Source organism: Pseudorasbora parva, chromosome 25, assembly GCF_024679245.1.
Source record: "Pseudorasbora parva isolate DD20220531a chromosome 25, ASM2467924v1, whole genome shotgun sequence".
Taxonomy (NCBI): domain Eukaryota; kingdom Metazoa; phylum Chordata; class Actinopteri; order Cypriniformes; family Gobionidae; genus Pseudorasbora; species Pseudorasbora parva.
Window position 1 is genome coordinate 19,608,145 of NC_090196.1, and position 14,396 is coordinate 19,622,540.

Below are 14,396 nucleotides of genomic sequence, written 5' to 3' on the forward strand. Positions count from 1 at the left end.
TTGTGAGGCGAGAAGTACTATGCACATGAAAGCGAGAATACGATGAAAACAAACTCTTGTTCGACTATTTATATGACACTATATGGATTCATGATATAATGTATTCTGAGAAGTTACTTAAGCAGAAATAATAGCCTACAGTAAAATTAAAATAATTGTTTTTAGATTCTGCCATAATTGGTTTCTATTAAACTGTGACCATCACTGCATTAGCTGCTGACAGGCTTCATCCCCTCGAATATCCTATTATAGAGACCAAATGAGACGTTTCAACCACCGTTATGCTCTATGAGTCAGTGGTTAAGACTGATTGTCTGCAGGCAGGAACGTAATGGCCTAGAGAAGAATTTTCTGATATTTTCTGTTCCGTTTGATTCACATGACTCTCTCACAAAGTCTAGAATACCTGGAGAAAGCCGTCCGCTAGCTTTCCCATTCATCGCAAATGCATCGTAGTTAACTAACCAGCCAAACCTGGACCCCTCAACCTTGTCTATCACTTCTGTGCATGTCCTGGTTAACACCACCTAGCTGGCGCTATATCCAGAATCTGACCCAGACATTACCTCTCATGGTGTCTGACTCTATTATCAGTGATTTCTTTGCTAGTTTGTATATCTCCCATGATTCGGAAACCCCCCACAGCAATTCTTTACAAGCCGAAACACTTTTAAAGAGCGTTAAGCATTTGTTGATGATGTTAGCATGCATAGTCAATCAAATCTTTTCTTTCATGGTTTAAAAGGAGAAAAAAGGAGTCGTTTACTGTATTAGTGTCACCGTGAGTGCAACAAGGTCCTCCATGTACAAGTTTATGGTCCCTATTTGACTCTTCTCTTTTCCTCCCAGGATACACACAAAGGAAATTGGTACTCTATAGCTGAAGCCTCTAGCAGGACCTATTTATAATACAAGCACTGAGCCATAATTATGAATTTCACTGATGCTGAGGGGGAAGTGAACAATCACATGACTTTCAGACAGACTGATAATTAAGGCCCTGAGTCAAAATTTTAACCTTTGAAAATTTTAAAAGAACTTTTGAAGTAGGCTTATAAATAAATAATACACATTCACACACATATATTATGGCCTTGAGGGAATAGGCTAATTCGAGAGGTAAATAAGTTCACCTAATATTATCCTTCTCTGAAAATCAATGTGTCCAGTTCTGGTCTGTGCAATATTTGTAAGCGCTGGACAAACAATCCCCCTCAGTTGTTTGAGCAATCTTCAGTGGGCTTTTGTTTTTGACTGATACAAAAGGCCAGTGAGACGTTCGTGGCTCCACACAGGCACTGAAATGTGGAACAAAACAAACATGAAAGTTGATTAGACAGATTTTGATTTGAGTTTTGGCTTAAACACAATTTGACTATCCGGTTTTAGACATTTTGTAATCTTTTATGAATGTCACCACAATCGTGTTTCAGAGGGGATTTCCTGTCCTTAGAGCTGGCATATATTATTGATGAACAGCAAACAGTAAGTGAAGTGAACAGGTACTGGTACAATGAAAAATAAAACTCTCAGGAACTGGAGAACTTTCACAGATTGCTTTGTTACTAACTTTGACTTGGAAATAATCGCATTTTTATATCGTAGGCCACTAGCCTAGAAATCTAGACGCACCCTAGCGGCAGCAAATCTAATCTGCCGTGAGTATGCCGAGAGTCTAGCAACTCTCAATACACGTCTGAGCTGTAAAATCCAAACTCTGGTCAGGCCCATCACATCGTGTATAGAGTCGGTGGGTGGGGCTTAACATAATGACGGCTGAGTTGCGAATGGCTTTGACCGCGAATTTGGAAGACTTGGAGTTAAGCTTTTCTCTGAGAAAAGAACAAAGAACCGCACTTAAGTCATTCTTAAAGAGGCATGATGTGTTCAGAGTTTTGCCGGCCAGATATGGCGAAAGTTTAATCTGTCAACGAGCTCCGCTTCACCTTCGTTGCTCTGGTTGGTGGTAGCGCTATCCTATCGCGTGCAGAGGGAGTTTGAAAGACAACCGTTTATCCCGCCCCTCGGATTGAGCCCTGCCAATGGTGAGTTTCCAGACCAAACATCTTGATGTGGGTCTGGCTTGTCAGGCTAGTAGGCTACTACATTACCTTTCCAAATATTCTTTGAGTTTTGTTGTCAATATAGTTATAGTGAGCACAGGTTGATGAAGGAGTACAAACCAAACAAACGTCTTTAATACTAAATTTGAAGGAAAACGCGCAGAAGAATCACAAGAAATAATAGTATAACAAAAAACTAAACTGAAAGGCTACGGAAACATATACAGAGGAAACTAATATAAGGTTTTAAATACTCAGACAGAGTCATAGACGCGTAGATGCCTCATTCGCTCACTCCAGGCCTGTCAGGACACCGCCATTTTAGAACGGTCAACACACGTCAACACTTCAGATGCTCTCAATCATCACTCGCAAAAAAACAAACAAAACAAAAATGACGCAGGCGACGCAAAAGCGACGCGCAATTAAAATTCCAGATTAGATAGGGTCATAGTGGAGGTTTGGCAGGCCAAGCTGATAAGACCGAGCAACACAGATGGATCTGGAGGCTGAGGTGAAGGCGCAGCAACGAGCATCCGAGGTGGAGCCTGGGTGCCAGAGGACTGAGGCAAAGCCATTGGGACTGAAGACCAAGGGGGAGCCAGAGGGAAGGCGATGCCGAACAGAGCAGAAGGGGTGAAGGGATGAAGCGCATTTGAAGGCCTGGAAGTCTGTGGCACAGGCAGAGCAATGATGAGGGATAAGGGAGCCCAGTGAAGCCATAAGCACAACAGCCCCAGGTAGAGCCGAGGGAGAGAGGACCAAGGTGGTGTAACTGGCTCGGCAGCTGAAGGCAGAGCTAGGGGATCCCCTTGACAATGCAGAGTTGGAGAATGGAAGAACGGAGGCAGGTCCCTGCCGCAGAGTACAATCAACAGAGGGGAAGCCGAGGAACTGAAGGTCCTTGAAGACACAGGAGATTTTGAGCTTGGCTGGACCTGTGGAGACAGGAGACTCGCGGGGAATATCCTCTTCCACGTCCTCATAATATTTTCCAGAGGCCGTATGCAGCTCTTCCTCAGTGTCACACCTGGTCAGACTTTCTTTTGGGCTCCAGTGTAATGGTATGTTCTGGCCTCAGCTGTGGCACGTTTTGCGGCAGGCTCGGGCTCCTTGTCTGCGGTGGGCTCTGGCATAGGCTCTGTGCAGGGTGTGGGAGGCAGCTGGCTGGGCTCAGGGTCGAGTGGGGCTGGTGATGGCCTCATTATCAGTGCAGGTGGTGAACACCGATCCATTGGTCACCATCAGCCACTCCACGAATGCAGTGATATTTCCCCAAGGACCATCACCAGGCAGGTGTGCCTTGGATCGCTCACAGAGGCTGGTGTAATGGAACACAAAGTGAGCTTATAAGTCAATTTTCTTATCTTTTGGTTCGGTGTTCTGTAATGTATAGGGTGGTTGTAATGAGCACACAATGACGAAGGAGTACAAACAGTCTTTAATAATAAATAATAAATAAAAATCCTCTGAACCATGAACAGAGGAAATGAAGGGTTTAAATGTAGAGACATGCTAAACAAAAGAACTAAGAACAGGTGAGGAACTAATGAGTAACATTGGAAACTGACACAGAACAGAATATAAACAAAACCAAAGCAGAACTAGAATGTAACACAAGGATGCATTTAATTCATTAAAGGGGGGGGGGGGGGGGTTCCCTGAAGAGTTGGGTGAAATGCTGTTTCATGCATACTGATCTTTTTACACTGTTAAAGACTTGGAATCCCATACTAAACATAGACAAAGTTTCAAAAGTTAAGGTGGACATTTGATGGGAGTATTTCTTTGTCAAAAATACTTCTTCCGGTTAGTCATAAGTTTCGTCAAGTTTTTTTCGATCATGGGTCCACTTGACGTTAATAGGTCGGAATTTCCTTGTATGGGCCGTACGGGCAATTCTACCGGAAGAGCGTGAGAGAGAGAGAGGGAGAGTGCGAAAGTAACAGCCTACGCCCATCAAAGCGCTGGCTCGTAGGCTGCGCTGCACAGGTGATGTGACTTCAAGAAATTAACAATGTCACCAAAAAAGTGCGTTTTTGGTTGCCAGACCAAGACAGTCCAATACAGATTGCCAAAAAACCCCACGTTAAGGCAACAGTGGATGTAATTTGCTTTTCCGGATCAGCAACTGAGTTGCGCAAAGGTTTATGTCTGTTCACTGCATTTCGGTGCCGACTGTTTCATAAACAAGGCCCAGCTCGACGCCGGATTTTCCAATCGCCTAATGCTGAATGATGGAGCAGTCCCAACGATAAAGGTCCCAACGTTAGAACCGCAGGCGGTGAGTAAGACTGCTTCAAATGTCTGTGTTTTTGCCTATGCCCATCAAGTAGCCCAAACATGATCACGTATAGTTAATTGATCAATGGAGCATGCGATGTGTAGTGCGTGTACATTTGTTTAGCTGGCCACTATATGTGTAACTTTATGTTTGTGTATTGTAAAAGCACTCCAAACAACAATACACAAAGAGGGGGGAAATATGTTGAACTAAATAAGCACGCTTCTTCATTCAAATGCCCTACTATTCCATGTCTTTCTATGTAAACACTAGCCTGCCGTGCAAAACCAGTCCGCTTACTACAATTGTCTACACAAACCACGCGTAAACACACACACACACACACACACACACACACACACACACGTGCACAACTGCACTTCCCACATGTACACCTTCAAAGACAAAAAATACGACGATATAATTCAAGTATAAATATGTAAATAACACAAGTTGTACCACATAGAGACGTCCCGCTCTAGTCGTTTTTTGCTGCTGCTCCTGTTCAACTGCAGCCTCTGGGTCTGATTCCGGATCATAGATGTATGGCTGCATCTGATTAAAAGCCATTTTTTTATTTTGAATAAAGTTTTTTCCCGCTGTTAGGGATGACACAGCTTTACGACGCACTCAACACAATAACAGCGGCGCGCACACGTCATTATTTAGCTCCGCCCACACGATACGCCCCCACCCGCTCGGCTTTTTTCGGAAAGACTCGGAACAGCACATCTTTCTTATATAATTATAAAAAAAATAAAGACTTTTCGGAGATATGCAGGATGCAATGCTACTCTATAGGTACTCAAGATTGACATGACACTGACTGAAACTGAGTGTTTCACCCCCCCTTTAAAAGAGACATGTTATGTTACAAAAAAAAATCTTATGGATTATATGACACTGAAGACTGGAGTATTGATGCTGAAAGTTCAGTTTTACTATCACAGGAATGAATAACATTTCACAGAAAACATTTATTTTTATTGTAATGTGTTTTTCCTCCTCAAAAAGACACAATACACTGTTTTAGAGCTATTCATTCATGCAATTTGTGCTGACATCCTAAACAGCAGAGAGGGAGGTCAGACATGCATAATTTAAGGCTTCTTAATAATTTATGATTTGGATATTGATAACACTGCAGATTCTGTTTGAGTCAAAGCACTAAACCATAGCATAAAATGACCTGGCACTGATTTTAGCATACTTTGTCTATAGGATGTTTTCAATAAATCATTCGGTGGATGCACTGGTTATGAAAGTAAGATTCCCAGTGCATTTCAAGGTGGGAAACAACATGATTCATGAATTAATTACATGAATGAATAAAATGCACCGAAGAAAAGGAAATCATTAATTTCACAATCACTACCCATATGAATAAAGAATAAATTAAGACATTGACCCTTAATGAAATGAGCCTTTGCTGATTATCTCTGCTGATTTGACTGAGAATTACGCCTGAAAACATAAAAATATATCAGAGATTGTTCCACAGAGAGGAAATTGGGCCTGTCTAACAGAATGGGCATAGAAGAAAAAACACTGCACCAAAATTCAGTTCTCTTATGCCATAAAGCCATAAGAGTGCCTTTAGCAAACTTATTCAGGTCAAGCACTCAAAAAACAAAACAACACAAAAACACATGAAATGTAAAAAAAAAATATATAAAAAAAATCGGTCAAACAGACAAATTGTATACAGAACTTCATTCAATCCATTGGGAATTGACTAGATTGTGAAAGTGGTCTATATGACAAGTGGTTGGAAGGGAAATGCTGAAAAACGGCTTGTTTAAAGTGAATAGACTTGTTTTTGGGCTTAAAAATGTGAGATGCTGGGCAATAGAACAAAAAAAAGTTCAATTTCTTTTAACTCGTCATGAGCGAAATGCTGCAAAAAACACTAGATGCAAGCGCAATGGTCAAACATACACTATATTGCCAAAAGTATAGGGACACCTCACCAAATCATTGAATTCAGGTGTTCCAAGCACTTCCATGGCCACAGGTGTAAAAAATCAAGCATCTAGGCATGCAGACGCTTCTACAAACATTTGTGAGAGAATGAGTCGCTCTCAGGAGTTTAGTGAATTCATCATGAAATTTCCTCACTACTAAATATTTCATGGTCAACTGTGAGTGGTATTATAACACAGTAGAAGCAATTGGGAACAACCGCAACTCAACCACGAAGTGGTAGGCCACGTAAAATCACAGAGCGGGATCAGCGCATTCTGAGGCGCACAGTGCGTAGAAGTCCCCAACTTTCTGCAGAGTCAATAGCAACAGACCTCCAAACTACATTTGGCGTAGAGATCTTCATGGAATGGGTTTCCATGGCCAAGCAGCTGCATCCAAGCCTTACATCACCAAGTGCAATGCAAAGCGTCGGATGCAGTGGTGTAAAGCTCGGAGCCACTGGACTCTAGAGCAGTGGAGACGTGTTCTCTGGAGTGATGATTCATGCTTCAATCCAATGGACTAGTCTGGGTTTGCCAGGAGAACGGTACTTGCCTGGCTGCATTGTTCCAAGTGTAAAGTTTGGTGGAGGGGGGATTTTGGTGTGGGGTTGTTTTTTAGGGGTTGGGCTTGCCCCATTTGTTTCAGTGAAAGGAACTCTCAATGCTTTAGCATAAGATATTTTGGACAATTTCATGCTCTCAACTTTATGGAAACAGTTTGGCCATGGCCCCTTCCTGTTTCAACATGACTGCACACCAGTGCACAAAGCAAGGTCCATAAAGACATGGATGAGTGAGTTTGCTGTGGAGGATCTTGACTGACCTGCACAGAATCCTGACCACAACCCAATAGACACCTTTGGGATGAATTAGAGCAGACTGCGAGTCAGGCCTTCTCGTTCAACATCAGTGCCTGACCTTATAAATGCGCTTCCCTGAAGAGTTGAAGCTGTAATAGCTGCCAATGGTGGGCCAACTCCATAGTAAACTCTATGGATTAAGAATGGGGGGTCATTGATGTTCATGTGCATGTAAAGACAGACATCACAAAGCAGCACAATGAAAAGAAAAAAAACGTCTTCTGTGTGAACGGTCCCCTAATCTACATGGAGCAGGTGCCCTATAGCCTCATGGATGCCACCATATTTACATCACATGACTTGGGTGTGTGATGCAGCCAATAAAGTTTCATTTATATTGCAATTTCAGGCTTTATAAATTACTTGAGTCAGGCCGGTGCAATGCAGCAGCCAGAACAAACCACCAATAAAACAAAGAAAATCAATGATACAGAACCCAAATATGCATGAAAAACCAAAACAAATGATAAACAGCTAAATTTCATGACAAAGCATCCACAATAGAGTATTTTTTAAAAATCCACTCGGCTACTGGGATGAAGTAAGTACCCCCAGTAATGTAGCTAAACAAAAACTCACATCATGTTTATTATGTATCATGTTCATGAGTCACATTATTAGTTTTCCTCAAACCAAATAAGTGACTAATTTGAGGTTGGATGTCGTGATTATAATGGGTCTACAGGTATAATAGCATATAATAGGCTACGTGACAGACATACATATATAATATTTAATGGTATATATAATAAAGACAGGGCATGAAAGGGTTACTTGTGGTGCATTGAAAGTATCAGTAACTCTCCCTCCTCCCCGCCTGCCCCTCTTCTTCAGACAGTAGCTGCATCTGTAGTTTAATTGGCGGGTGGCTGCAGCCAGAGTTGCTGCAACCATCCTGCTCTGCTCGAGAACCCAAATCTGCCAACCTCACACACTCCCCGTCCCCGGCCCCTCCCACACACACAGCAGTGACTGCGCTCCAGAACACCCATCAGTCGCGAGACACACGACGCACTGTTAAAGTGGCCCGCTTCAGCATACGGTATGTATCACTTTCTGACATGCAGACTCTACTGAGACAGCGTTCTAGCATGCGATGCGGTGACTGGCGTGACTTTACGCAGTGTCGCAGTGGCCGGGACAAAGAGTCTTGCAATGCGTGCTGCTACAAACAGTCATTGACAGTTTGCTTTACGACTGTGAGGTCTTGGAGGAAACTCGCATCCTTATTTGACCGCAGATTTGTATTCTTCTTGACATTATTTATGACTTAATCGGAGCTTATGGCGCGCGCGATTATGCGTTTTTGCCGCGTTCCTTGACGACGAAAGAATTAGGTAATTAAACACCCAGACAGTCGTTTAAATCTACCTGTAATTACGACATATGTCTGGGGACAGAGTGTACGATAAACACCTTCCTGTGTTTTATCCAAACTAACTGGATTAATTTAAGGTGATGGTCAGAGGTTGGTGGAGAGCTCGCGCGGACAGACTAACTTTGTTGTTGATGTGTTTTATTAGGTGTCTAACAGGTTGTGAAATTATGCAGTTGCTATTTATAGTTGCTTTGATATTGTGCTTGTGCAAAATGATCACCTCAGGTGTTTAATTGCAGCATGACGCACTGTATTTTAGGTAGGCTGTGTTAAGATGCTTAACGTGCAAGTCTTTGTCTATGAATATATTATGCACAAAAGTTCTGAGGCGTAATCTGAAATATTAATGTTAGAGTTGGGGAAATTGAATGATTGCCGTTCATTAACGATTATTTTAGTAGCTACTTATGTGGAAGAAATATGTAGACAAAAGAAATATAGCCTAATTATTATATCTGCATTCAGATGTCTGCGAAAGATTCGTTTACATAATCGTTTTTTACAGATTTCCCCCCCTTTTTTCCCTTACTAGCCTATATTCATAATATTTCAATACATTCAACAACAAAAAAATACAATTGCAATAAAACAGGCAGTAAATTAACTGTTTTAAGTCTCATTAGCCCTACTGTAAATTAAATATAACACAACACCGTTATTAGTTCCAAATGACATAACTAGTTAGCCTATAAATAAAAACTTGCGGTACATTAATGAGTCATATGAACACATTAAAGAGCCGGCTCGTAAGAACCGCTGTATGTTTTGATTCACTAAAAGGAATCGCCTCGAGTCATTCGTTTTGGAATCGGACTGCACTATTCTCAAAGTATGTTTTGAGTCACTAAAACTAACTAACTAACAAAAGTCATAATTTAGGGAATTTAACTTGACTGGATGTGCTTTGTTTTTGATTCAGTAAAAAAGAACCGACCCAAAAGACTCGTTCGTTCGAAAATGGGAAGAAATTAAAAATCAAAATAATGCAACATCTTGGCTCCATCTCAAAATCTAGTAAGCTGCCTTCCTAGACAGCATTCCACACATTTAATGATGGCCAAAAATGCTGTCTAGGTAAGCATCATCTCTACCAATCTTATTTTAATTTACTTGAATACATCCCATAAAATTGTGATCCATTTATTAACAATTATCAGACCTACCGCCAAGCTGCCTACCTAGACAATGTTCCATGTGACTGAAATGACCAAAAAATGGGGTCCAGCTTCTCAGTAGGTTTTGAGGCACAACCACGGATTTTGTTTGCCGCTCCGTGACTCAGCGTTAATGTCCGTGACACTTTCTCTCGTTCAATTAAACTCACAAAATGACTATTTGCCTCATTCGGCACAGCTGACTTATGAATCTACTGTGATAATATATTCAACTGTTCTGCTCTTGATGAACTCATCTCTCTCACTGGAGTACAAAACAACACCAGTGAACTAAATCAGACCTGCTTGAACAAAAAGTCATCTAATTGATACATGAAGAGTTAATAGTCTAACTCCAGTCTGTCCTCAAAAGTGAGCTTTTGAGGAGAGACTGGAGACTATTTTCAGTTCATTTGTTTGTCATCTCACAGTTCTAAAATGATTCAGTGGTTCCTTGGTTCTCTTTTCTGGTGCAGCTGTCTGGGTGGGATTCTTATATAGAGAAACACCCACTGACATCAGTGGGTCTAACAGTGTTAGCTGCTGAGTCATTGTTCCATTCGTACTGGTTGTAGCCTAAAGCAAAGTATGGTAGAGGTGCAGAGTGGCCCTGTCTTTAAAATACGAGATGGAAGTTCCTTCAATATATAATCTTATTTAATTCTTCTGTTTTGTGGGAGTGTTCTGGGTTATTAGGCTTAGAGAGATCCATCATTAAGCTTTCATGATATCATTGGTGCTAGGCTGAATGTTAGGACACTGAAGGGCACATCCATCTGCCACAGAGTAAAAATGGGCCATTGAAGACATTGAAGACAGGGGTGAATGGGTTGTGGTGCAGCTTTACCAAAGTGACTCATGCTTTGTTCCGTTTGACTTTGGAAAATGCTGAAAAAGGAACAGCAATTTTAGACCTACTGATTACAGTTTCCACGGACAACACAAATGGTCCAACCTAGAAAATATTAGCAACTCAACTTTGGACTTACTGGATAATCTTCCAGGATTTAGGTATGGCCAGTTGAGACTTAAACAATCTCTCGGTGGTGGATTACTCAGCGGAAAGGGACACGACTAATTACAAGTGAATCTCTAAGACAGGCCTGCAATTTTGTCAATATGTATTCCCTCAAACATTTAACCGTAACGTTTGCTTTGCTGCCGTCAAAATAACCCGTTAAGTTCTAATTTACTTGTTTACTCTCAGTATTTTTTTACTAAGTCAGCTCATTAGCTGGTAGATCTTTATGTAACAGCTAATGGCAACTGCTCATTAAGTTTATATTAAAGCAGCATTCAACACAGAGGGAATATGAACAGTCTTGATGCAAGTGCGGTTGATCAGACATGCACACAAGCGTAGATGTGATGTGATGTCACAAACGTTCCTGTGAACCGCTCGCCGTAATGGCGAGGTGGCATGACGTAAGGCTGTCCCATTTACTCCAAAGTCACCTTTTGGTGAAATATTTCAGTCTTGTATTCTTGAAGGCGTTTGTGTCGGTGGGTTTGTGGGTGTGCGCACAAATGGCCATCATCCCTGGGAGCTTGCAAATTTAGTGTGGGAGGATCACCCTCTCTTTCCTTTCTAGTGCTGCAGTGAGAATTCCTCCACGGCTGCTGAATCACTGTGGCCTAAATTGTCCAATAATTGTTGCTTGTTCTGGTTTAAGATCTTTTACCTTATTATTTGCTAATCGTACAGATTGCCTTAGGAGATTTTCTGTGTTTAAATGGTGTTTCTTTGGTACGGTTCTTTGTGTGAATGTAACTTCGACAGGATATTGGGAATGTGGAACGATATAATCTGTGAGTTAAATAGAAGATTGAGCTCAGTAATAAATCTTGGATTTACTTAATGCATGGAAATGAGACATTGACACCCAATATGCAAAGGGATACCGTACAGGGAGTCGGTCATTAACATAAAATGAAAATGGTAACACTTCAGTATGAGGAACACATATTCACTATTAACTACGACTTTTGCCTCAAGAAACTCATAATTTACTGCTTATTAATAGTTAGTAAGGTAGTTTTTGTACCTTTAAATTTAGGTACTGGATAGGATTAAGGGATGTAGAATATGGTCATGTAAAATAAGGCATTAAAATGTGCTTTATAAGTACTAATAAACAACCAATATCCTAGTAATAACTCGTTAATAGTGAGAAACTAATATAAAGTGGTAAAATAAAAACCCCAAGCAGTAGGACTTCATTTGGACTTTGATTTGATTATGACTGTCTGACTATACACTATATTTGGTTTATTAGATTGCTACTGATCACAAACAAATACTGTACACTGACAAGAAATACTGATTTATGTTGAAATTATTTTGTAGATTACTTTAAAAATATCCCATTACAACTTAGAAAACAACCTACCTACCTAGCAACGAGACAAAATGGCAACAATATTAAAGGGTTAGTTCATGAAAAGAAAAGACAATTCTGTCATTAATTACTCACCCTCATGTCGTTTCAGGCCGATTTACCTCTCCCGATATTCTGAGAAAAAAAACTGCCTCCAGGGCATCGGTCGGTTCCGATGTTCGGCCCAGATTAGCTGTTAACAGACAGAAGTGTTTACAGATCAAATCCTAAACCTCCCGATCTGCTCGTGGACACATCGGGGCCACCCTGACAATATCAAACATGTTTGAGATTTAGGATTTTAAATCGGGATGATTATGTCTACATCAGTACTTCCACAATAGACAAGTCTACAAGGGCACAGAAGTGACAGAACTTTTGAAATGGCGATCACAGCTGTACATGTCCGGTGGACAATGACGATGGAGGAACGTCTGGTCGAAATGTGGCAACACGGCCATTTTTTCATCGAGACAAAGAATCAGTATTGATACAGCAAGTTGCAGAGACGCACTATCCATTATGTTTACAGCCGCCTCCCCGTGAGATTGCGTGAAGTGCTAAATCTGGCATGATAATCTTAAGAATATCTTGTAGTGTGTGATGGACCATGATTTTCAAATCTTGCAGTGTGTGCAGGCTTGAGATTCGGAAGGAGAAAATCTGTGAGAAAATTATTTGCGAGATGCAACCAGATATCAGACATCTCTGAGCACGGCTTAAGACTTTCGTTCATCTTCGGAATACAAATGAAGATCTTTTTAAGTACGCAACTAACAGAAAGGTAGTAAAAAATAAAAGTAATCAATGCGATTACTCGTTTGTTTGTGCAAAAGAAAAACATAGTTTACCTAATATATTTTAAAAAAACATTAATCTCCAATGCCTGTTAAACATTTAAATAATTGTATTATTATTAATCTAGTTTGCATAATCAGTCCATAACGTATTTATTGACAACATAATATGTCCTCAAATTTAAGGTTATAACTTGTATTAGTTCTTCACATTTCTTATTGGTTACTTCTTTTCCTGGCAATTTTTGTCGTTTTATGGTCACAATTATAATATTCTGTTTAATGCAGTCCCTAGTAGTAATAACTGTTCAAAGTCCCAAGATGGTGCCAATTAGCTATTCTGACGTGTTGATATTATAAAAGAGACCATGAAGGATACATAAACATAACATAACATTAAACATAAAAGTAGCACCGGTATGTTGTATGATGGACAATGGCCAAATACATACTTTAGTCCAAACTTTTGTAATGGGATCTCTTCAGAAGGCTGAATAATGTTTAGAACAAAAAGATTTATGAAAGGCTTAATACAGCCTATCTGCCTCTGTTCTTCTAAAGGCCTTGTATAGGTCATTTGTCATTTGCATACCTTACTCTAATGTCAAATGTAGGATGAAATATTGCACATGATTTCCACTCATATTTCCTTATTTAAATAATTAGATTTTAAAGATGGCAACATGAGTAATCTAGATCTATTTATATCTTATCGAATGTAGAAATTCAAAAGGTTGAAACCTCAACCTGTCAGATGCTAATTTTCAGATGCTAAGTCTGTAAATCATCTGGTTAAAGGACGGAGGAAACACTGACATTTCAGAGATGCTGACTCATGGAACAGACCCATGTTCTCTCTTAGATTAGAAGGTGTTTGCCATTTATACTGCTTTCTACCTGCTTCATAAGCATGTGGCTGTATTGCAGTTCAAACCTGTTATTAAGATCTGACCACGTGTATTTTTCCATTACTTGCTGTGTGACATTTTCCTTTATTTGACCTGCCAATGTGCTGGATATATATTATATCTTTACTCACTAAGGCCAATTATAAACGATGCACTTATCAAGTACTTACTATTTTCTTAGGTCTAATGCTTTTCTTTATAGTTTTTTTGCCCCTGCTTCTTAAAATGTCACATTTATGCGGCTATATTATGTTTATCATGGTGGCACAGGACGTTGTGGTGAAATGGCACGGAGTTGTGGAGTCTCGTCAGTGTTGGAGAAACATCCAGCCTTTATTCAGAACCACAAAGATGTGGCTTCAAATGCTAATGAAGGGTCTGTGTGCTGGAATGATCTCATAGTTGGCTCAGGTTTAGGCTGGAGTTTTCTGGCCCCCCAGGAAACGGTGGTACAGCAACAACAATCTTCTCGTACCCTTTTCTTTCTTTAAAACTTGCTTCCTCCTTAGCCCACATCTTACTCGTGCTCTTTACACAGTGCACTGAAGTCTAGATTTAATGTATACTTACGTCTAAAGTAATGTGTGAATAATAATAATAATAATAA

The 14,396-nt window shown here is 40.4% G+C and overlaps 1 protein-coding gene across 2 annotated transcripts in view; it reads left to right on the forward strand.

Moving 5' to 3' along the window:
• map1ab (microtubule-associated protein 1Ab) overlaps nucleotides 1–14,396 on the forward strand; it is a 42,164-nt gene that overhangs the window by 9,770 nt on the left and 17,998 nt on the right. The window contains exon 1 of one of the 2 annotated variants that reach the window (XM_067436958.1): nucleotides 8,166–8,216. The exons of the other annotated variant lie outside the window; for it this stretch is intronic. The gene's annotated coding sequence lies outside the window, so the exon portion shown is untranslated. Of the gene's footprint in view, nucleotides 1–8,165; nucleotides 8,217–14,396 lie in introns of those variants that run through there. 2 annotated transcript variants of the gene reach the window in all.